Source organism: Nerophis ophidion, linkage group LG10 (assembly GCF_033978795.1).
Source record: "Nerophis ophidion isolate RoL-2023_Sa linkage group LG10, RoL_Noph_v1.0, whole genome shotgun sequence".
NCBI lineage: Eukaryota > Metazoa > Chordata > Actinopteri > Syngnathiformes > Syngnathidae > Nerophis > Nerophis ophidion.
In genome coordinates this window covers 52806176-52833353 of record NC_084620.1, presented here as the reverse complement: position 1 = coordinate 52833353, position 27178 = coordinate 52806176, and positions in this window count along the sequence as shown.

Genomic DNA, 27178 nt, shown 5'->3' with positions numbered 1-27178 from the left:
AATCCCGTGCAAGATGGAGGATAAAGAAGACGAGGGCCCCCATGCCACGCTCGCTATTTGTTATTGATATTTACAGGCCGCCCCTCCCTGTCCGTCAGCCGTGCAGATTAGCGTTAATGGCGGACTTACAGTGGCGAGCCTCTCCGCCGGCCATCTCCCAGATTAGTTCTGTGACAACTTTGTGTCTTTGTGGAGAAACAAGTTGATGCTGCATGCTGGGCACTTCTTCTTCTCCTCTTCTGATCCCGCCTGATTGACGGCGCGGGATTAAAAAGTGTCTTGTGCAAGTAAAACAGCACATTATGCACGACGTGAGCGCGCTAATGCGGGGAAACTTCATTGTTGTGCTTCAACTGACAGCCAAAAACATGCCTGGAAAATACAACAAAAACTCTGTCCGCCTTTACAAGAGTAATTATGTTGTGTTGATTGGATGGAATTTACCCAATTCAACGTATTTTCTGAACTACAGCATACAAGCAGCAGTAACTCAATTTTAGGGAAAAAAATATATTTTCTATATTTTAGCCGCACTGGAAGATTTATGCGTTTTTTTTTTGTTTTTTTTTTTTTAATCTAATTTATTTATTTTTGTCCTGAAAAAGGGAGGTTTTTTGGGTTGGTGCACTAATTGTAAGTGTATCTTGTGTTTTTTTATGTTGATTTAATAATTAAAAAAAATATATGAAAATAATATATACTATATCAGTGGTTATAAAACGTCAATACACACCTACTCAATTTCTATCATATAAGACGTCAATATACAACTATTACATTTCCATTACATAAGACATCAATTTACAACTATTACATTTCTATCATACAAGACGTCAATGCACAACTATTACATTTCTATCATATAAGACGTCAATAAACAACTATAACATTTCTATCATATAAGACAAAAATATACGACTATTACCTTTCTATCATATAAGACGTTAATATACAACTATTAGATTTATATCATTAAAAGACGTCAATATACAACTGTTACCTTTCTATCATATAAGACATCAATATACAACTATTACCTTTCTATTATATAAGACGTCCATATACAAATATTACATTTCTATTATATAAGACGTCACTCAACAACTATTACATTTCTATTATATAAGACGCCAATCTACAACTATTACATTTCTATCATATAAGACGTCACTCAACAACTATTACATTTCTATTATATAAGACGCCAATCTACAACTATTACATTTCTATCATATAAGACACCAATCAACAACTATTACATTTCTATTATATAAGACATCAATCAACAAATATTACATTTCTATTATATAGGACGTCAATATACAATCATTACATTTCTATCATATAGGACATTAATATATAACTATTACCTTTCTATCATATTAGAGGTCAATATACAACTATTACCTTTCTATCATATAAGACGTCAATATACAACTATTACATTTCTATCATATAAGACGTCAATATACAAGTATTACATTTCTATCATATAAGACGTCAATATACAACTATTACATTTCTATCATACAAGACGTAAATATACAACTATTACATTTCTATCATATAAGACATCAATATACAACTATTACATTTCTATCATATAAGACATCAATCAACAACTATTACATTTCTATTATATAAGACGCCAATATACAACTATTTAATTTCTATCATATGAGACGTCAATATACAACTATTACATTTCTATTATATAAGACGTCAATCAACAAATATTACATTTCTATTATATAGGACGTCAATATACAACTATTACATTTCTATCATATAAGACATTAATATACAACTATTACCTTTCTATCATATAAGACGTCAATATACAACTATTACATTTCTATTATATAAGACGTCACTCAACAACTATTAAATTTCTATCATCTAAGACATTAATATACAACTATTAGCATTCTATCATATAAGACGTCAATATACAACTATTACCTTTCAATCATATAGGACGTCAATATACAACTATTACATTTCTATTATATAGGACGTCACTCAACAACTATTACATTTCTATCATATAAGACATTAATATACAACTATTACCTTTCGATCATATAAGACGCCAATCAACAACTATTATATTTCTATTATATAAGACGTCAATCAACAAATATTACCCATCCATCCATCTATTTACTACCGCTTATTCCCTTTTGGGGTCGCGGGGGGCGCTGGCGCCTATCTCAGCTACAATCGGGTGGAAGGCGGGGTACACCCTGGACAAGTCGCCAAATCATCGCATTTCTATTATATAAGACGTCAATATACAACTATTACATTTATATGATATAAGACGTCACTCAACAAATATTACAGTTCTTTTATATAAGACGTCAATATACAACTATTAAGTTTCTATCATATAAGACATTAATATACAACTATTACATTTCTATCATATAAGATGTCAATATACAACTATTACATTTCTATCATATAAGACGTCAATATACAACTATTAAATTTCTACCATATAAGACGTTAATTAACAAGTATGACATTGTGTATGCGCACAGAAGCAGAGGATTAGTTTGAAGATTAAAAATGAGACATTTGAATCTACGACACCTTTCAGGGGGTGTGTCCACAAGAGGTCAAAGGTTACTGATGCTGGACGATGCAGACCGAAAGTGGGCGTCAACATACAGCAGGATGACATCACCCCCCACATGTCATGTCATGTGTTGATTGACAGGGCAGTCATTAAGGAAGGCAGAAAGTGTGATGTCATTTTTGCTGCAATATTTGAGAAGGGCTTAAGCGGGCGGAGTCAGCACCGGCGCAGAATAATGATCCGGAGCGGAGATTTAGTGGGACGGAATCTGGCACTTCCCTAATTACGGGAGGTTAAAAGTCAAGCCTGCTTGCTGTCAGCTTGGTGGCGACGCCCCCCCCCCCCCCCCAAATCTTTTTCTTTCCTGCAAGTTTGGTGCCTTGATTAAACGCCTACTGAAATTAGCTTTTCTTGTTCAAACGGGGATAGCAGGTCCATTCTATGTGTCATACTTGATCATTTTGCGATATTGCCATATTTTTGCTGAAAGGATTTAGTAGAGAACATCGACGATAAAGTTTGCAACTTTTGGTCGCTAATAAAAAAGCCTTGCCTGTACCGGAAGTAGCAGACGATGTGCGCGTGACATCACGGGTTGTGGAGCTCCTCACACCTGAACATTGTTTACAAACATGGCCACCAGCAGCGAGAGCGATTCGGACCGAGAAAGCGACGATTTCCCCATTAATTTGAGCGAAAATGAAAGATTTGTGGATGAGGAAAGTGAGAGTGAAAGACTAGAAGAAAAAAAATAGACAAAGGCAGTGGGAGCGATTCAGATGTTATTAGCCACATTTGCTAGGATAATTCTGGAAAATTCCTTATCTACTTCTTGTATTACTAGTGTATTAGTGAGATTATAAACTCATACCTGAAAGTCGGAGGGGTGTGGGGACTGCCAGTGTCTCTGAGTGGAGCTCCTCACAACCTCACATTGTTTATAATCATGGCCACCAGCAGCGAGAGTGATTCGGGCCGAGAAAGCGACGATTTCCCCATTAATTTGAGCGAAAATGAAAGATTTGTGGATGAGGAATGTGAGAGTGAAGGAGCGATACATGGGAGCGATACAGATGTTTTTAGACAAATTTACTAGGATAATTCTGGAAAATCCTTTATCTGCTTATAGTGTTACTAGTATTTTAGTGAGATTATATGGTCGTATCTGTACAACCTGAAGGTCGGCCCCGCACCTTTCTTCAGCACCAGTCAACGGGTGGTGGCGATGCCCATCTCTGCCCTTTGCAAGGGACCCTCTTCGAAATTTTGAAATAATCGTACTCTGTGTGTGTGGTCCAATCCAACCGTGTTCGCTTGACCGCTCTGTTCCATAGTAAAGCTTCGCCATCATCTTTCGGGAATGTAAGCAATGAAACACCGGGGCGGCATGGCGTAGTGGGTAGAGCGGCCGTGCCAGAAACCTGAGGGTTGCAGGTTCGTTTCCCACCTATTAACATCCAAATCGCTGCCGCTCACACTGGGGGCACCGGGTGGTGGTTGGAGGGGCTGTTGGCGCAAACTGGCAGCCACGCTTCCGTCAATCTACCCCAGGGCAGCTGTGGCTACAGATGTAGCTTACCACCACCAGGTGTGAATGAATGATGGGTTCCCACTTCTCTGTGAGCGCTTTGAGTATCTAACAATAGAAAAGCGCAATATAAATCTAATCCATTATTATTATTATTATTATTATTTGTGGCACCTGGCCACACCTGGTGTCAATCAGCCCGCTCCTATTTGTACCTGCTTTGTCTTCCAGTCAGTGCTGGATTATTGATTGTCAGGCTTGCTACTGACATTTTGTTTGTGTTTTAGTTTTTCTTCTGTGTGTTAAGTCCTGTCCTTAGTTCATGTCAGCACTCTTATTTTGGTTCAGCTTCCTGTGTTTCTCCCTGAGTGCTTTTTTTCCCCTCAGATGCGGCTGATTGGCACCAGACCACACCTGGTGTCAATCAGCCCGCTCCTATTTGTACCTGCTTTGTCTTCCAGTCAGTGCTGGATTATTGATTGTCAGGCTTGCCACTGACAGTTTGTTTGTGTTTTAGTTTTTCCTTCTGTGTGTTAAGTATTTCCTGTCCTTAGTTCATGTCAGCACTCTTATTTTGGTTCAGCTTCCTGTGTTTCACCCTGAGTGCTTTGTTTCCCCTCAGCTGCGGCTGATTAGCACCTGGCCACACCTGGTGTCAATCAGCCCGTTCCTATTTGTACGTGCTTTGTCTTCCAGTCAGTGCTGGATTATTGATTGTCAGGCTTGCCATTGACAGTTTGTTTGTATTTTAGTTTTTCTTCTGTGTGTTAAGTATTTCCTGTCCTTAGTTCATGTCAGCACTCTTATTTTGGTTCAGCTTCCTGTGTTTCTCCCTGAGTGCTGGGTTTCCCCTCAGCTGCGGCTGATTGGCACCTGGCCACACCTGGTGTCAATCAGCCCGCTCCTATTTGTACCTGCGTTGTCTTCCAGTCAGTGCTGGATTATTGATTGTCAGGCTTGCCACTGACAGTTTGTTTGTGTTTTAGTTTTTCTTCTGTGTGTTAAGTATTTCCTGTCCTTAGTTCATGTCAGCACTCTTATTTTGGTTCAGCTTCCTGTGTTCCTCCCTGAGTGCTTTGTTTCCCCTCAGCTGCGGCTGATTGGCACCTGGCCACACCTGGTGTCAATCAGCCCGCTCCTATTTGCACCTGCTTTGTCTTCCAGTCAGTGCTGGATTATTGATTGTCAGGCTTGCCACTGACAGTTTGTTTGTGTTTTAGTTTGTCTTCTGTGTGTTAAGTATTTCTTGTCCTTAGTTCATGTCAGCACTCTTATTTTGGTTCAGCTTCCTGTGTTTCACCCTGAGTGCTTGGTTTCCACCTAAGCTGCGGCTGATTGGCACCTGGCCACACCTGTTGTCAATCAGCCCGCCCCTATTTGTACCTGCTTTGTCTTCCAGTCAGTGCTGGATTATTGATTGTCAGGCTTGCCACTGACAGTTTGTTTGTGTTTTAGTTTTTCTTCTGTGTGTTAAGTATTTCTTGTCCTTAGTTCATGTCAGCACTCTTATTTTGCTCAGCTTCCTGTTTTTGTCCCTGAATGCTTTGTTTCCCCTCAGCTGCGGCTGATTGGCACCTGGCCACACCTGGTGTCAATCAGCCCGCTCCTATTTGTACCTGTTTTGTCTTCCAGTCAGTGCTGGATTATTTATTTGTCGATGTCACTTCTTGTCGCTCTTGTCATGTATTTCGCTCCTTGCAGCGTAGCGGTGAGCTATATTCGTTTGATATTTGTAGCTTACTGTTCTTGTTCCCTGCTTCCAGTTTGTTCTTTTATTTTACATGTACGACTTCTGTTTTCCTGCTCGCTACCCGCTAGCTTCCACGCTAGGCCCCTTTTTGTTTTCTAGCTCCCATGCTAGCTCTCTTAGTTTGTTAACCGCCTCGTGCACGCTTTGTGTTAGTACCTTTTTGTTTGTTCTTGTTCTATTATTGTAATTAAATCATGTCGTGGGGTTCGTTACAAACAAACTCTGACAAACCTCAGTCATATTTCAGTTCAGATGGCCGCCAAAATAGGACTGGGCCATACGGCAACAAAAATGATCACGAGTCATTTTTTTCATATCAACCGATCTCAATGGATATCATTTTATTTTATTTTCATTAAAGCAGATTTTCCCTTGTTGGGTTATAGTGAGTACTACTGCAGTATCTGCTAACACACATTTCCACATGTTTTATTAAGGTAATATATGCTAACAACTGTCATTTTCTTCATATATATCATTGTGTTTACATTTTTCATATACGAACCCCGTTTCCATATGAGTTGGGAAATTGTGTTAGATGTAAATTTAAACGGAATACAAAGATTTGCAAATCCTTTTCAACCCACATTTAGTTGAATGCACTACAAAGACAACATATTTGATGTTCAAACTGATAAACGTAGTTTTTTTTTTTTTTTTAAATAATTAACTTAGAATTTCATGGCTGCAACACGTGCCAAAGTAGTTGGGAAAGGACATGTTCACCACTGTGTTACATCACCTTTTCTTTTAACAACACTCAATGAACGTTTGGGAACTGAGGAAACTAATTGTTGAAGCTTTGAAAGTGGAATCCTTTCCCTTTCTTGTTTTATGTAGAGCTTCAGTCGTTCAACAGTCCGGGGTCTCCGCTCTCGTATTTTACGCTTCATAATGCGCCACACATTTTCCATGGGAGACAGGTCTGGACTGCAGCCGGGCCAGGAAAGTACCTGCACTCTTTTACTATGAAGCCACGCTATTGTAACACGTGGCTTGGCATTATCTTGCTGAAATAAGCAGGGGCGTCCATGATAACGTTGCTTGGATGACAACATATGTTGCTCCAAAACCTGTATAGACCTTTCAGCATTAATGGTGCCTTCACAGATGTGTAAGTTACCCATGCCTTGGGCACTAATACACCCCCATACCATCACAGATGCTGGCTTTTTGCGCCTATAACAATCCGGATGTTTTTTTTCCTCTTTGTTCCGGAGGACACCACGTCCACAGTTTCCAAATATAATTTGAAATGTGGACTCGTCAGACCACAGAACACTTTTCCACTTTGCATCAGTCCATCTTAGATGAGCTCGGGCCCAGCCAAGCCGGCGGCGTCTCAGGGTGTTGTTGATAAATGGGCTTTGCATTTCAGAATTTTAACTTGCACTTACAGATGTAGCAACCAACTGTAGTTACTGACAGTGGTTTTCTGAATTGTTCCTGAGCCCATGTGGTGATATCCTTTACACACCGATGTCGGTTTTTGATGCAGTACCGCCTGTGGGATCAAAAGGTCCGTAATATCTTCGCTTACGTGCAGTGATTTCTCCAGATTCTCTGAACCTTTTGATGATTTTACATACCGTAGATGGTAAAATCCCTAAATTCATTGCAATAGCTCGTTGAGAAATGTTGTTCTAAAACTGTTTGACGATTTGTTTACAAATTGGTAACCTTCGCCCCATCCTTGTTCGTGAATTACTTAGCATTTCATGGAAGCTGTTTTTATACCCCAATCATGGCACCCACCTGTTCCCAATTAGCCTGCACACCTGTGGGATGTTCCACATAAGTGTTTGATGAGCATCTCTCAACTTTATCAGTATTTTTTGCCACCTTTCCCAACTTCTTTGTCACGTTATTTGCAGAATAAAAAAAATCTTTATTAGTTTGAACATCAAATATGTTGTCTTTGTAGCACATTCAACTGAATATGGGTTGAAAAGGATTTGCAAATCCGTTTATATTTACGTCTAACACAATTTCCCAATTGTAGTTGTGTAACTTTGTTTTGTTGTTCTCTCAGGCTTGGCAAACAGACTTTAGGCTTTGACCTGCTTCGATAAAGGCTATCGATTGATGTTCAAATAGCAATTAGGTTGGTAAATCCAGTGTGTGAAATGTGTTATTTTCCATTAAAGCGTGAGCTGCACTTTGATTTATGCAAAGGTGAGGAAGAAAGAGAAGAGGAGGCAGGAACATCTCCCAATGACAAAAGGTGGGCGTCGTCGTTAGCGACAGATGAATAGAAACACGAAGGATCACGCTCAGAGTCCATCTTCTCCGAGTATCGGCGCGAGGAAGTCTTCAAAGAAAGGTTGAGTTAAGGCATTATCGCCACTTTTCAAGGCTGTAATCAAATAAGGGGAAGCGGACAGACAAAAAAAAGATGGGGCGTTTACAACAACAAGGTGCCCGAGTCAAGGTTTTCCTTCTCGTTTTGTCGAAACCTGTTTTTTTTTCCTCCGCCTTCCCATTTGGGACGGAGGGCGAGTCGGGGCGGGGGGCGAAAGGTGCGAGGCCCTCACACGAGTCTGGCAAACATGGAGAGAATGAGCCGGCGCTCCTTTTCAGCGCCTGAATGCGAGGCCAGGGGCCTGACATGCTCCCAATTACACAACTTCAATACGAGACTGTGCATGTAGCGACTGCCTCCTACGCTCGCACGAACACAAACACGCGCTTTTACATCAAAGACACAACAAATATCCAGCAAGTCTAATTCGAATTAAAGCTGCCAGCAGCAACGGACGGGACCGCTTGGGGTGCTGCCCCCGCGACCCAAGCGGTAGAAGATGGATGGATGGATTAGGTAGGTAGGTAGGTCTTTATTGTCATTGCAACAAGTACAACAAAACTGTGTTTTCAGCACAAACCTGTTCAAGATTAGACAAACAAACAGAGTACGGGGTTACAGAACAAGAACGCTGATGGGTCGCCATAAGGCGCCCCGTAAAAGATGGGACAAAGGTAAACGCTGGGGAAGGATGAGTAAAAAAAATACAATCCAGACTGGGCTCGGAGTGAGAAAAAACCTCCATAGCAAAGCACATATACACATTACAACATACATCTCGAGATATCTAGCAACAGAGGGAAGATAGTTCAAGGTCATGGTGGTAGGTCGCAGCTCTCAGGCGCTGACCATCCATTCATCACCCCTACGGGATTGCGTCGAGGGCGTTGGATTGGGGGACAGGAGGGTGTATGTGTGGCGTATATTTTTTTTGTGTGTGTGTGTGTATAAGCCCATAGTGTGTCTCTGTTCCGCGGCCTTGATGTATTTGCCGTCGCTAGTTCAAAGTTCACAACAACATGTGTGTGTCCATGAGAGACAAAAACAAGAGAGTTTGTTGTGTCTTCCTGCGGTGATCTTCGGGAGAGTCTCGAAGCCAGGGAAAAAAAAATCCAAGTTAAAATGATTTGTATGTGAGTGAAAATAACATTTGCTTTTCACTCTATGACTGGTCCTCAAAAACCACGGGGTGGACAGTCCGATGTAATCTACAGTTCTTCCCGCATCCTCCAATCATTTGTGGCAGCTTTGGGGTACTTTGAAGACTGCCAGCAACTTCCAATTTGTCGACAAACCAGAGCAACGCTTACTCCAATAAGCAGATGTCCTGTTGTCATAATTCCGAATAGGTGGATATCTTCACGTCCTCGACAGAAAAGTGTCGCCAGGCAGGCGGCACTCCTTCTTCTCCCAAGAGTCCGTGGTGTGTCCAGCAACAACCGCTTCGTCACGACAGCAGGTTCCCCAAACCCAAGATCTTGTCAATTTTGTTTAGGCCATTTAAATAGTTCCAATGTTTAGATTTGGAGAGCAGTGCAAAAAGAGGCAACAAGAAAGTTAAGACAAGACAAAACAAAGAAGCAAGCAAGAGAGATAAGGGAGAGGAAAGGGCAGCGTCCACCCTCGGTGAGTGCCGGAGAGAAAGATTATTACACAGAGAAAAATGTGTTATGCATCAGTCTTTTAGTAATAACAGTTGTAAAGTGGCTTGGGCGTTTTATAAGGACGCCTTTGCGACTCTAATGCATTGTGAATGGAATGCAGCTGTTGTATTGAAGGGGGAATAGTAAACTTCCTGTTGATTTCAGTCGGGGGTGGTCAGTGTATGAAATATAGGTCTCAGTGAGACCTACATTGAGGTTTTTGTTTCATGTGTGTATGACAATCCTACAGTGAGTTAGAGGCCATTTTGTGACAAAAGTAGCACAACAGCACTGTCACGCCAAATTTCTTCCCCCCCCTACAAACCCCCCCCCCCCCCCCCCCCGTTTCCTCTTACGTCATCCCATAGCTTGTGTTTATAAATAGTTTTTAAAATAGTTTTTTCATATTTTATAATATAGCGTTAACAAAATGTCTGTATTTTTTATAATATAGCGTTATATTTTTATAATATAGTGTTAACAAAACGTCTGTATTAATCGGACAGATTAACTTGAGGATATTCCTGACTGAATGCACATTTGACTCGTGGACATATGCGGAAATGAATAACAGTGTAATTCAGTTTTTTTTTTTTCAGTTCTCTTTGTAAGTGAAGTGAAGTGAAGTGAAGTGAAGTGAAGTGAAGTGAAGTGAATTATATTCATACAGCACTTTTTCTCTAGTGACTCAAAGCACTTTACATAGTGAAACCCAATATCTAAGTTACATTCAAACCAGCGTGGGTGGCACTGGGAGCAGGTGGGTAAAGTGTCTTGCCCAAGGACACAACGGCAGTGACTAGGTTGGCAGAGGCGGGAATTGAACCTGCAACCCTCAAGTTGCTGGCACGGCCACTCTACCAACCGAGCTAAACCGCAAAATAAATTAAAATGACATTTATAAATTGGGTTTCTTTTGGGAATGCATATGTGAACAAATACTCATTGCACATTTGACTACCACTATATTATGAAAATATAACGCTATATTGTAAAAATACAGACGTTTTGTTAACGCTATATTATAAAAAATTAAAAAATAATTAAAAAAACAATTTATAAACACAAGCTATGGGATGACGTAAGAGGAAACGTGAGGAAACGTGACCCCGGAGGTAAATGGAGGGGGAAGGTTTTTGTAGGGGGGAAGAAATTTGGCGTGACACCACCAGCGCACCGGTTCTTTGCGGGCTCATAAAATCCAAACCCGGGTAGTAATTAATACTCTTTCATGAACTTTTAATCAGAAGGGTTCAATCTCTCTTCTGTGTTTGTTAGAAGCCGAAACGACAAACGGCCTCAGAAGAGTTAATGTTCGAAAAAAAAGCGACATTTATTAGCCAACTTTTGTATTGAAGTGGGAATAGCAAACTTCCTGTTGATTTTAGTTGGGGATGGTCAGTGTATGAAATATAGGTCTCAGTGAGACCTACATTGAGGTTTTTGTTTCATGTGTGTATGACAGTCCTACAGTGAGTCAGAGGCTGTTTTGTCTAAAGTAGCACAACAGCACTGTCACGCCAAATTTCTTCCTCCCTACAAAAACCTTCCCCCCCCATTTACTTCCGGGGTCACGTTTCCTCTTACGTCATCCCATAGCTTATGTTTGTAAATTGTTTTTTTCATTTTTTTTTCATTTTTTATAATATAACGTTAACAAAACGTCTGTATTTTTATAATATAGCGTTATATTTTTTATAATATAGCGTTAACAAAACGTCTGTATTAATCGGACAAATTAACTTGAGGATATTCCTGACTGAATGCACATTTGACTTGTGGACATATGCGGAAATTAATAACAGTGTAATTCAGTTTTTTTTTTCAGTTCTCTGTGTAAGTGAACTAAATTAAAATTACATTTATAAATCGTGTTACTTTGGGAATGCATATGTGAACAAATACTCATTGCACATTTGACTACCGCTATATTATAAAAATATAACGCTATATGGTAAAAATAGGGACGTTTTGTTAACGCTATATTATAAAAAATTAAAAAACAATAAAAAAAACTATTAAAAAAAAATATGGAGGAGGCTGATTTCAATCATTTGAAATCACATAAAGGGAAGAAGATTAAGAGCTATTCAGTACTTTTTAAGGTCCATGCTATTGAATATGCTAAAGAGAACAGTAAGCAGCTAGGTTTTATTAATATACCGTAGCTGCGTGTGTCAAATATGAGTCATTAAATGACTCCCGCCTCCTGGTGGTAGAGGGCGCTAGTGATCCTTCTTGCAACCACTCAGCTGCAGAAGAAGTGAAAACAAGCAGCAAGAGTGAGCAGCGCATGTTTACTTTTTCCTCTCGCTTGCACTTTTAACATGGAGGATTACATACCTAAAATAAAACAGTTTGTTATGATCCGCTGCCCGGATCATAACATATTCTAAATTTTGTTCTGTTTTTGTGTCTAATTCTGTTTATGTTTGACTTCCTTAGTTCCTGTTTGTTCTGTCACCATGGTTTCACATTAGTTCCACCTGCTACTCGATGTTTACGCACACCTGTTTCTCTCGATTACTGCCTTATTTAAGCCTGCTCCTTTTGTTCTTTCTCGCTGGGATCCTACTGTAACGCTTGCTGGGCATAGTGATGCCGGATTAGTTCTTCCGTGGATGCGGTCAGGCAAGAACACAGCGTAATAGTAAGAAATAAATATTTATTTAACTAAAAACAGGCTAAGAACAAAAGCACTGGTGCTGGGCAGAAAAGGCAAACCAAAAGCGCTAGCATGAGAGCTAGGGAAACAAACAGAAACACTTACACTTGGCACAAAAGGCAAAACAAAAACAACTAGCGTGAGAGCTAGAGAAAAACAAGGCGTAGCGCGAAAGCTAGAGAGTATAAACATAGAACAGCAGTCGTCACTTGTTGCGTGAAAGCAAATTAGAATGCGAGGATGAATGAACAAAAGGGGCAGGCTTAAATAAGGCAGTAATCAAGAGAAACAGGTGTGCGTAAACAGTGAGTAGCAGGTGGAACTAATGTGAAACCATGGTGACAGAACAAACAGGAACATAAACAGAATATGACACAAAAACGGAACAAAACTAGAATATGGTATGATCCGGACAGCGGATCATAACACAGTTTTCTAAACTGGACTTTCAATCGAAGCAGGAGGTAATAAAGGAAGATCTCCATCGAGACAAAGAGACTTTTAAAACTGAAGAAAGATAAGGAAGACTTCTATAAACAAGTTATCGATGCTTTTGATCAGAAGGAGCTGCGCTAGGACTTCATTTATAAGTAAAGGTAAGACCATAATAAAGTTTTTTTTTATTAAATGTGCTTTTCATGATGGTATCCTTACATTTCTTTTTCTCCTATGTCCCCCCCTCCCTTGTGGAGGGGTTCCGGTCCGGTGGCCACGAATGAAGTACTGGCTGTCCAGAGTCAGGACCCAGGATGGACCGCTCGTCCAGAGTCGGGACCCAGGATGGACTGCTCGTCCAGAGTCGGGACCCAGGATGGACCGCTCGTCCAGAGTGGGGACCCAGGATGGCCCGCTCGCCCGTGTATTGACTGGGGACATCTCTGTGCTGCTGATCCGCCTCCGCTTGGGATGGTTTCCTGCTGGCTCCACTTTGGACGGGACTCTCGCTACTATATTGGATCTACTTTAGACTTGATTTTCATGGTTACGTTTGATCCACTATGGATTGACTTTCACAATATCATGTTAGAGCCGCTCGACATCCATTGCTTTCGGTCCCCTGGGGGTTGAGGGTGGTTGCTCACATATGGGGTCCTCTCCAAGGTTTCTCATAGTCATCACTGTTGACGTCCCACTGGGGTGAGTTTTTCTTTGCCCTTATGTGGGCCCTACCGAGGATGTCGTTGTAGCTTCTGCAGCCCTTTGTGGCACTTGTGATTTAGGGCTATGTTAATAAACATTGATTGATCTTTACATCACACCAGTTTTTAAGCGCAGGCCTAAATTTACCGCATGCCTTTGGTAAACGCCGGAGTGAGAAGAGTTTTAAATTAATTAGCGCCCCGGCGGCAATTCAAGGAAATACGGTAGTGTCAGTTTCACAAATTCCTCAGTAAATTCACCAAAATGTCACCGTGAAGTCATTGAGTCGTTTAGCTCACCAATCCAGACGGTGCTCATCTTTTAACACTGTCATGTGTGACGTGGGCCACTGACATCCAGTGGACAGGTTCAGAACAGCACTTTCTTGCAGCTCATTTGCATACTTACAATATCCGTGGAGATACGGAGCCGACGGGCCGACAGCGGGATAGGACAAATCATGGTCCTACCCAAGATGGTGTCCAGGAGGCGGAGTATGCAGCGGAACGAGCCTGGAGTGCCGCTGCAGCGATCAGAGACAAGTGCGTAATTCACACACCTGCTCTCAATCTGTGCATCTTCTCCTGCTGTATAAAAGGGGAGAAGGAGGAGCAATCAGGGCAGAGGACGGAGGAGAAACAGCAACAGACGACGACGAGAGACACCAGACCAGAGATGAGCCCGCGAGGAAGACGCAGTCACTGGCGAACGAAAGGCAAGCTGACAAAAGCAGCAAGAGAGGTCGCGACCGACTGAGACACAAGAATGTTTATTGAAACAAGAAACAAGAGTCAAACCTGCTACAAAGCGTCTTGCATCGATGGTCCATGTAACCCGCACGATGACGGCTGGAGACATGTCACATTATCAAACTCATCTTGCGGGCCGCGATAAACCCGACACGGCTTGTGCGCCGAAGGTTGGAAACCTTTTAACAATTTGGCTGGACAGGCCAAAAAAAGAAGCTGAGTGGGATGAAGATGTGGGCGTTGTAAGTCATCTCACCTGGGAGTCATGGAAACAGATGCAGGTGATCACTGGCGGGGCGAGGAGAACATGCTGGGGGAACCCTTACTGGGCGGGCACACACACACACACACACACACACTCACACATACACACACACGCACATACAACATACATACGTACGCACACACACACATACACACACACGCACATACACATACATACGTACACACACACGCACGCAAACACACACACACACACACATACACACACACGCACACACACACACACGCACGCACACACACACACACACACACACGCACGCACATACACACACGCACAAACACACATGCAAGCACACACACATACAAACATACACACACACATACACAAACACACATGCAAGCACACACACACACGCACATTCACACACACACACGCACATACACACACGCACCCACGTACACACATGCACAAACACATGCAAGCACACACACATACAAACATACACACACACATACACAAACACACATGCAAGCACACACACACGCACGCTCCCACACATACAAATGCACACACACATACACACGCACGCACACACACACATACACACACACACACTACGCACATACACACACACGCACACGTACACACACACACATGCACGCACATACACACATACACGCACACACTCACGCACGCACATACGCACGCACACGCCCACACACACACACACACATACAAGCACACACAGACACCCACACACACGCACACACACGCACTCTCACACACATCCACACATGCACGCACATACATACACACCCATGCACATACACACACACACACACACACACGTACACACACGCACGCACGTACACACACGCACAAACACACATGCAAGCACACACACATACAAACATACACAGACACATACACAAACACACGTGCACACACACATACACACGCACGCACACACACACATACACACACACACACACACTACGCACATACACACACACGTACACACACACATGCACGCACATGCACACATACACACACACACTCACGCACGCACACGCCCACACACACACACACACGCACATACACGCACATACACGCACACACAGACACCCACACACACACCCACGCACACACACGCACTCACACACACACCCACACATGCACGCACACACATACACACCCATGCACATACACACACACACACACACACGTACACACAAGCACGCACGTACACACACGCACAAACACACATGCAAGCACACACACATACAAACATACACACACACATACACAAACACACATGCAAGCACACACACACGCACGCACACATGTACACACACATACACACGCACGCACGCACACGCCCACACACACACACACGCACACCAATGCACATACACACAAACACACACACACACCAGTGCACGTAAACACACACACACAGGCACTCACAAACACACATGCACATACACGCACATACACACAAACACACCCACACACACATGCACACACACCCACACACACGCAAACACACACACACACCCATGCACATACACACAAACACACACACGCACATAAACACACACACACACACACACACACACACACACACACACACACACACACACACACACACACACACACTTGTGTCAGACACGGCCCTGCAGTGGCACCTTTGACACTAAGCTTCCAGAAGCAGGAATAGTGTCTCATCCCGGCTAACACAGACTGGCAGGTGAGGCTAAGCAGCATCTCTTTCTTTCCTTCACTCCCCCCCCAACTATTTCAGTTTCATGTATCCATCTGTTTCATTCTCTCACCCCCCCCCACTCTTCTCTTCTCTTCTCTTCTCTTCTCTTCTCTTCTCTTCTCTTCTCTTCTCTTCCCTCGCCTCTCGGTGGCTGCGGGCTGCAGGTTGAACTCATCTGTCAGGATCAGAAAAGGGCTGGAGTGACGGCAGACTCCTGTTCCGCCAAGATAAACAGCAGCGCAGATCAGAAATATTCTCCCTGGGAACACACGTTCATGCACGCACACCCACGCACACACACACACACACACACACACACACACACACTTATGTGTGTGTGTGGGAGCACAAAGGCGTCGCATTGAGGGTGTTAGCGCCTTGTCAGCTTAGTTAAAAAAAAAAAGTGCAGCATTCCAAATTCAGGAGGCATCTCGTTATTTATTTACAAAAGTTTTAAAAAGCTACTGAAAGCCACTACTAGCGACCACGCAGTCTGATAGTTTATATATCAATGATGAAATATTATCATTGCAACACACGCCAATACAGCCTTTTTAGTTTACTAAATTGCAATTTTCGTCGCGGAATGATGACACGTGCGCGTGATGTTACAAACTGTTAGGAAATATTAGCGCTGCACCACTAGCGGCTAAAAGTTGTCTGCTTTAATCGCATAATTACACAGTATTCTGGACATCTGTGTTGCTAAATCTTTTGCAATTTTATTCATTTAATAATGGAGACGTCAAAGAAGAAAGATGTTGGTGGAAAGCGGTGTATTGCACCTGTCTTTAGCACCAACTAACAGCCAAGGCGGGAAGGTAATGACGTCTTTTATTTTAAGACTATAACTACAAAAAAATAAGCAAAAAAAAGGCGCGCACAATGGCAGAGAACAAACTTGACTAATGAAACAAAACTTGCACAAAGGCATAAACTATGAACACTAAACAAAAAAACTTACTTGGCATGGAACTATGAAACAAGCAGCGTGAATCTTAAACATGGCATGAAGCAGAGTGGAGGTAGCATGGCATGACCTGAGAAAAGGTAAAGTCGCCAGGCTGACTATCTGGCAACTACAGGATTAAATAATGCTGTGGTGATCAGTGACAGGTGTGCGAGTGCAAAGCGTGAGACAGGTGCGTGACATGAGGACAGGTGAAAACTAATGGGTTGCTATGGTGACAAAACAAACAAAAGTGCACAAAGAGTCCAAAAACAAAACCGAACATGACTAAAACAAAACATGATCACACAGAAAATGAAAAAAAAAAAAATAATAAAAATATTGAGAAGTGACAAAATATATATTCAGAAGTAAAAAAATATTTTAAAAAGTGAACAAAAATATATTTCAGAAATAAAAAAAATATCTTCAGGAATGAAAGAAAATATATTAAGAAGTGAAAAATATATATATATCTTCGGAAGTGAAAAAAATATCTTCAGAAATAAAAAAAAGTATTTTCGGAAAAAAAATAATCTTTAGAAGTGAACAATGTTTTTTTTTTAAAGTGTAAAAAAAAAGATATTCAAAAGTGAAAAACAAAGATCTTCAGAAATGAAAAAAAGATGAGAAGTGATAAAAACGATATTTAGAAGTGGAAAAAAAAAAGGAAATGATCTTCAAAAGCAAAAAAATACACAATCTTCAAAAGTGAAAAAAAAAAGAATCTTTAAAAGTGAAGAATAAACAATCCTCAGAAGTGGAAGAAAAAAACATCTTGAGAATTGAGAAAACAAAAGATCTTCAAAAGCAAAAAATACACGATCTTTAAAAGTAAAAAAAAAAATCTTTAGAATTGAAAAATAAACAATCTTCAGAAGTGGGAGGAAAAAAGATCCTTAGAACTGGGAAAAAAAAGATCTTCAAAAGCAAAAAAAAAACATGATCTTCAAAAGTAAAAAAAAAAAAATCTTTAGAATAAAAAAAAAAAAATCTTCAGAAGTAAAACAGAAAGATCTTCGAAAGTGAAAACAAAAGATGTTCAGAAGTCAAAAAAAGAAAAAAGATGTTCAGAAGTGAAAAAGAAAATGTTCGGAGATGAAAAAAATATAAATTCAGAAGTGAAAAAACATCTTTGGAAGTGAAAAAAATATCTTCAGGAATAAAAAACATTCTTCCGAAAAAAAATAACGACCTTTAGAAGTGCAAAAACTTTTTTTTGAAGTGTACAAAAAAGATCTTTAAAAATGAAAAACAAAGATCTTTAGAAGTGAAAAAAAAAAAATCTTCAGACGTGAAAAAAAAAGGATCAAAAGTGAAAAAAAAAATGTTTAGAAGTGGGAAAGAAAAATAAACGATTTTCAAAAGCAAAAATACACAATCTTCAGAAGTGAAAAATAAACAATCTTCAGAACTGGGAGAAAAAAAAAAGATCTTCAAAAGCAAAAAAAATTACATGATCTTCAAAAGTGAAAACAAAAAAGAATCTTTAAAAGTGAAGAACAAACAATCTTCAAAAGTGGAAGAAAAAAAGATCTTTGGAATTGGGAAAAAAGATCTTCAAAAGCAAAAAATACATGATCTTCAAAAGTAAAAAAAAATCTTTAGAATTGAAAAAAAAACAATCTTCGAAAGTGAAAAAAGAAGATGTTCAGAAGTCAAAAAAGAAAAAAAAATGTTCAGAGGTGAAAAAGAAAATTAAAAAAATATATATTCAGAAGTGAAGAAAAATATTTTTGGAAGTGAAAAAAATATCTTCAGGAATAAAAAACAATCTTCAGAAAAAAAAAGTTCTTTAAAAGTGAAAAACAAAGATCTACAGAAGTGAAAAAAAAATCTTCAGATGTGAAAATAAAAGATTAGAAGCGAAAAAATATATATATTTAGAAGTGGGAAAGAAAAATAAATGATCTTCAAAAGCAAAAAAAATACACAATGTTCAGAAGTGAAAAAAAATCTTCAGACGTGAAAAATAAACAATCTTCAGAAGTGGGGGAAAAAGATCCTTAGAACTGGAAAAAAAAAAAAAGATCTTCGAAAGCAAAAAAAACCCACAAGATCTTCAAAAGTGAAAAAAAAATCTTCAGAATTAAAACATAAAGATGTTGAGAATTGCAAAAAGAAAATGTTGAGAAGTGCAAAAAGAAAATGTTGAGAAGTGCAAAAATAAGACGTTGAGAAGTGCAAAGAGAAGACGTTGAGAAGTGCAAAAAGAAAATGTTGAGAAGTGCAAAAAGAAGACGTTGAGAAGTGCAAAAAGAAGATGTTGAGAAGTGCAAAAAGAAGACATTGAGAAGTGCAAAGAGAAGATGTTGAGAAATGCAAAAAGAAGATGTTGAGAAGTGCAAAGAGAAGATGTTGAGGAGTGCAAAAAGAAGATGTTGAGAAGTGCAAAAAGAAGATGTTGAGAAGTACAAAAAGAAGATGTTTAGAAGTGCAAAAAGAAGATGTTGAGAAGTGCAAAGAGAAGATGTTGAGAAGTGCAAAAAGAAAATGTTGAGAAGTGCAAAAAGAAGATGTTGAGAAGTGCAAAGAGAAGATGTTGAGGAGTGCAAAAAGAAGATGTTGAGAAGTTTAAAAAAATGTTGAGAAATGCAAAAAGAAGATGTTGAGAAGTGCAAAGAGAAGATGTTGAGGAGTGCAAAAAGAAGATGTTGAGAAGTGCAAAAAGAAGATGTTGAGAAGTACAAAAAGAAGATGTTGAGAAGTGCAAAAAGAAGATGTTGAGAAGTGCAAAAAGAAGATGTTGAGAAGTGCAAAAAGAAGATGTTGAGAAGTGCAAAAAGAAGATGTTGAGAAGTGCAAAAAGAAGATGTTGAGAAGTGCAAAAAGAAAATGTTGAGAAGTGCAAAAAGAAAATGTTGAGAAGTGCAAAAATAAGACGTTGAGAAGTGCAAAGAGAAGACGTTGAGAAGTGCAAAAAGAAAATGTTGAGAAGTGCAAAAAGAAGACGTTGAGAAGTGCAAAAAGAAGATGTTGAGAAGTGCAAAAAGAAGACGTTGAGAAGTGCAAAAAGAAGACATTGAGAAGTGCAAAGAGAAGATGTTGAGAAATGCAAAAAGAAGATGTTGAGAAGTGCAAAGAGAAGATGTTGAGGAGTGCAAAAAGAAGATGTTGAGAAGTGCAAAAAGAAGATGTTGAGAATTGCAAAAAGAAGATGTTGAGAAGTGCAAAAAGAAGATGTTGAGAAGTGCAAAAAGAAGATGTTGAGAAGTGCAAAAAGAAGATGTTGAGAAGTGCAAAAAGAAGATGTGCAAAAAGAAGATGTTGAGAAGTGCAAAAAGAAGATGTTGAGAAGTGCAAAAAGAAGATGTGCAAAAAGAAGATGTTGTGAGAAGTGCAAAAAGAAGTGACAACCACATTTGCGGAAGAGTCTCCGTTGACTTGGAGTGAATGTGTGAAGTGTGCCAAGATTCCATTTGATGTTTGCAGCCCGCAGAGCAAGTGGGAGAGCAGGAAAACACACAATGAGACGGGAGGAAAAGAACATTAGCAAAGGTGATGCCAAGTTCGGGATCTGCCAGCCCGAGGTGAGCGCAGTGTTGCATTGTGGGTGTCAGGTATGTCTATCTGAGCGCTCCAACATGTGCTCTCTCTGCTGGCCCGGATAACAAATCATTCCCTACAGCGCCTTCTGCTATTCCCCTTAATAACATTTGGAGATGCTAAGCTTGTAAATGAGCGAATCTGGACCGAGGAGATATTATTTATGCTTGTCTCGCGTCCTGAAAGACTCGTCTTGATGGGTAAATTGTCTTTCATTCTTGGAGGAAGCCTCCCCCCCCCCCCCTCCTCGCTTCCTTGGCCCCAGCGTGAGATGAGATTAATCCCTTGACAACCTTTGCGGGCGCACTTCAAAAACTGCTCCCAAATGTCAGCCGCAGAGATTTGCGGAAGGGAGGAAACGAGCGGCGCTCAAAAACGAGGACACGTCCAACACTTCCAGTCTTTTCTCTCCTTTTAAAGACACAAACTGGCGCCACACACACCTTGCATCCACCTGGGAGAAACCTTATCACTGACACCTGCGTGTACGTCGGCTTTGTCGTACACACACCTTGCACCCATCTGGGAGAAACCTTATCACTGACACCTGCGTGTACATCGGCTTTGTCGTACACACACCTTGCATCCACGTGGGAGAAACCTTATCACTGACACATGCATATACGTCGGCTTTGTCGTACACACACTTTGCATTCACCTGGGAGAAACCTTATCACGGACACCTGCGTATACGTCGGCTTTGTCGTACACACACTTTGCATTCACCTGGGAGAAACCTTATCACGGACACCTGCGTATACGTCGGCTTTGTCGTACACACACTTTTGCATTCACCTGGGAGAAACCTTATCACTGACACCTGCGTCTACGTGGACTTTGTCAAACACACACTTTGCATCCATCTGGGAGAAACCTTATCTCTGACACCTGCGTGTACGTCGGCTTTGTCATACACACACCTTGCATCCATCTGGGAGAAACCTTATCACTGACACCTGCATATATGTTAGCTTTGTCGTACACACACCTTGCATCCACTTGGGAGAAACCTTATCACTGACAGCTGCGTATACGTCGGCTTTGTCGTGCACACACCTTGCATCCACCTGGGAGAAACTTTATCCCTGAGACCTGCATATATGGTAGCTTTGTCATACACACACCTTGCATCCACTTGTGTTACACCTGGGTGAAACCTTACCACTGTAACATGCATATACTTCAGCTTTTTCGTACACGCACCTTGCATCCACCTGGGAGAAACCTTATCACGGACACCCGCGTATACGTCGGCTTTGTCGTACACACACTTTGCATCCACCTGGGAGAAACCTTATCACTGACACCTGCGTGTACGTCGGTTTTGTCGTACACACACCTTGCATCCACCTGGGAGAAACCTTATCGCTGACACCTGCGTATACGTCGGCTTTGTTGTACACACACTTTGCATTCACCTGGGAGAAACCTTATGACTGACACCTGCGTGTACGTCGGCTTTGTCGTACACACATCCTTGCATCCACCCGGGAGAAACCTTATCACTGACAGCTGCGTATACGTCGGCTTTGTCGTACACACACCTTGCATCCACCTGGGAGAAACTTTATCCCTGAGACCTGCATATATGTTAGCTTTGTCATACACACACCTTGCATCCACTTGTGTTACACCTGGGTGAAACCTTACCACTGTAACATGCATATACTTCAGCTTTTTCGTACGCGCACCTTGCATCCACCTGGGAGAAACCTTATCACTGACACCTGCATATACGTTGGCTTTTTTGTACACACACCTTGCATCCATCTGGGAGAAACCTTATCACTGACACCTGCGTTTACGTCGGCTTTGTCGTACACACACCTTGCATCCACCTGGGGGAAACCTTATCCCTGACACCTGCATATACTTCAGCTCTGCAGTACACGCACGTTGCATCCACTTGGGAGAAACCTTATCACTGACACCTGCATATATGTTAGCTTTGTCGTACACACACCTTGCATCCACCTGGGGGAAACCTTATCGCTGACACCTGCATATACTTCAGCTCTGCAGTACACGCACGTTGCATCCACTTGGGAGAAACCTTATCACTGACACCTGCATATACGTTGGCTTTTTTGTACACACACCTTGCATCCACTTGTGTTACACCTGGGAGAAACCTTACCACTGTAACATGTATAAACTTTAGCTTTTTTGTACACACTCCTTGCATCCACCTGGAAGAAACCTTATCACTGTAACATGCATATACATCAGCTCTGTCGTACACACTCCTTGCATCCACTTGGGTTACACCTGGGAGAAACCTTATCACTGCAACATGCATATACTTCAGCTTTTTCGTACACACTCCTTGCATCCACCTGGGAGAAACCTTCTCACTGACACCTGCATATACATCAGCTCTGCGGTACACACACCTTGCATCCATCTGGGAGAAACCTTATCACTGACACCTGCATATACTTCAGTTCTGTAGTGGGGCTGACGACAACAAATGACTTTTGAATGAATCACAATTCTTATAACGATTGTTAATCAAATAAAAAAAAAGAAAAATTGATTGTTGCTTTTAAATCCATCCTGTCCATCCACTCAGACAAATCATTATGTAGATGTAGATGATCTATATCTGCTGTACACATTTACTTTACAAAACAGAAGTGTTGGATACCTCTCTTATGTCTTATTTGTATTTGACTTTATTAATTGTTTGGGTGGAATTTTATTAAAAAATAACGACAACAAAACAAAAGTTTTGTTTTTTTTAAGTAACGTAAAACATTTCCAGGGATGTTTGTCTCTTTTATAGAGGAATGTAGTTAATCATAGAACATACACCCCTAATATACTGTATTGGCTGTTGCGTGCGCGACACATTTTGGATGCGTGAAGTGTCACCCCCGGATGCTACAGGACTAGGAGCAGCAGGATTGAATGTTGGAGCTTGTTTAATATACCAGAAGCAACAAAAGAACAGTTGTACAAAGGGTAAAATAAAGGTGTGCCAATGCACGGAAAGCGAAATGCTAACAGTTACCAAGAGTAGAGTTCAAAGTCCTAAGCTAAAACTTAGCAAAGTATATACAAAACTGTTGCATAGAGCAAACAAAACATCCAGAATCAACTAAGGTAGCAGGCGGGCTTGAATACTCAAATAATAATCACAAACAGGTGTGCGTCAGGAGCCAGTGCAGGAGGAGAAAATTAAGTTGCCATGGTGACAAATGAAAACAAGGAAGTACTCAAACAAAGGGATCGGCAGAGTCCAGAAATAACCAAAACACAAAAATTTAAACAACAAACGATTCGTGTAGCCGATCGCAGCATTGGCTTTGAAAATGAAAAATATCAAAATGATTTTTGATTGGAAAAAAAGGTTGGACGCCCCAGTTTCAGCGGAGGTCGTCGTTCTGCAAACGTCAGCCGACATTGGCACATTTTTAAAAAATAATTAAAAAAAATAGAAAACATAAAAAGTGGTATAAAAGCGCAAACAGGTGAAATGTAACAAGAAAATGTTGCAATGCTTTCATAACACAAAGCTGCCATGCAGGCTGTTTCTTTCTTTAAAACATAATAATGAATCAAAATCAATGTCATTTTGAATTATTGACCTATTCAAGGCTTCAATTACGTCACATTAAAATATCCAATTAAAGATATGTTTTGGGGAAAATCTTGCATATTTTGTGTTTTGCCGTATAAAAAACTGAGCTGTTTTTTTTTTTAAAGAAGGGCCTAAAACAAAAACAAACAAAACATAAACAACAATAAAACTTAAAATTGACGGATATGTCTGAAGTTGATCTCGATATTATTGTGCTAAAAGTAAACAGTAAAAAAAAATGTAGGACACTTTTGGATCCCCAATTATTTTAGTGTGATCTGTTTTTAAGTGTCATAGCTCAAAAAAATGATAATAAATCAAAATAAAAAATTAAGGCTCAAATTATTATATAACCTCAAATATTCCAACCAAAAAAGTTATTGGGTGAAAATATTGCATATTTTGTGTTTTTTCCATTTTTTTCCCCCTAATGTTGATCAAGAGTAGGGGTCACCAACTTTTTGAAACCATGAGCTACTTCTTGGGTACTGATTAATGCGAAGGGCTACCAGTTTGATACACAAGTTGCCAGAAATAGCCAATTTGCTCAATTTACCTTTAACTCTATGTTATTATTAATAATTAATGATATTTATCTTTGTGGAAACACTGATCATTTTAATGATTTCTCACAATAAATATATATTTTTGATGACATGTTTTAAATAGGTTAAAATCCAATCTGTACTTTGTTAGAATATATAACAAATTGGACCAAGCTATATTTCCAAAAAAAAAATAAAAAATCATTATTTCTTCTAGATTTTCCAGAACAAAAATGTAAAATTTGATTCTACAGATTTTCTATATTTGCCAGAATAATTTTTTTGAATTTTAATCATAATAAGTTTGAAGGAATATTTAACAAATAGTCTTCGACGAAAAAATAGAAGCTAAAATGAAGATTTAAATTAAAATGTATTTATTATTCCTACAATCAAAAAAAATACTTGAACATTGATTTAAATTGTCAGGAAAGAAGAGGAAGGAATTTCAAAATATAAAGACTGATAAGTGTTTAAAAATCCTAAAATAATTTTTAAGATTGTATTTTTTCTCTAAATATATATGTTTGATGACATGTTTTAAATAGGTTAAAATCCAATCTGTACTTTGTTAGAATATATAACAAATTTGACCAAGCTATATTTCTAACAAAGACATATCATTATTTCTTCTAGATTTTCCAGATTTTTTCTTTTTTAAAGAAATTCAAAAGATTTAAATTTGATTCGACAGATTTTCTAGATTTGGCAGAATAATTTTTTTGAATTTTAATCATAATAAGTTTGAAGGAATATTTCACAAATAGCCTTCGACAAAAAAATAGAAGCTAAAATGAAGAATTAAATTAAAATGTATTAATTATTCTTACAATTAAAAAAAAATACTTGAACATTGATTTAAATTGTCAGGAAAGAAGAGGAAGGAATTTAAAATATAAAGACTGATAAGTGTTTAAAAATCCTAAAATAATGTTTAAGATTGTATTTTTTCTCTAAAATTGTATTTCTGAAAGTTATAAGAAGAAAAGTAAAAAAAAAATGAATTTATTTAAACAAGTGAAGACCGAGTCTTTAAAATATTTTCTTGGATTTTCAAATTCTATTTGAGTTTTGTCTCTCTTAGAATCAAACATGTCGAACAAAGCGAGACCAGCTTGCTAGTAAATAATAAAAAAAAAAAATAGAGGCAGCTCACTGGTAAGTGCTGCTATTTGAGCTATTTTTAGAACAGGCCAGCGGCCGACTCATCTGGTCCTTACGGGGGACCTGGTGCCCGCGGGCACCGCGTTGGTGACTCCTGGTTTGAAGCAATGGTTCTCAAATGGGGGTACGTGTACCCCTGGGGGTACTTGAAGGTATGAGATTTTTTTTAAATATTCTAAAAATAGCAACAATTCAAGAATCCTTTATAAATACATTTATTGAATAATACTTCAACAAAATAAAAATGTAAGTTCATAAACTGTGAAAAGAAATGCAACAATGCAATATTTAGTGTTGACAGCTAGATTTTTTGTGGACATGTTCCATAAATATTGGTGTTAAAGATTTCTATTTTTGTGAAGAAATGTTTAGATTTAAGTTCATTAATCTCTATTAAAATCTCCAAAAAGGGCAATTTAAGTTGATGATTACTTCTATGTGTAGAAATCTTTATTTATAACTGATTCACTTGTTTAATTTTCAACATAAACAACAATACAACTTAAAAATTGACGAATATATCTGAAGTTGATCTCGAGATTATTGTGCTAAAAGTAAACAGTAAAAAAAAAAATGTATAATTTATTTTTCAACTCTTGAGCAGAACACTTTTGGATCCCCAATTATTTGAGTGTAATTCGTTTTTAAGTGTCGGTTGGTAGAGCGGCCGTGCCAGCAACTTGAGGGTTGCAGGTTCGATCCCGGCTTCCGCCATCCTAGTCACTGCCGTTGTGTCCTTGGGCAAGACACTTTACCCACCTGTTCCTAGTGCCGCCCACACTGGTTCCCATGTAACTTAGATATTGGGTTTCACTATGTAAAGCGCTTTGAGTCACTGGAGAAAAAGAGCTATATAAATACATGTATAATATAACAAGTTTTTATTCATTTTATGTCTTTTTTTAATTCAAGAAAGACCACTACAAATGAGCAATATTTTTGCACAATCAATCAGAAACTGATGACATTGTCACACCTATGGATCATGTTTTGTTTTGTCATGTTATGTTTGTGATTTTGGACAAATTAAGTCCCGTTTTGC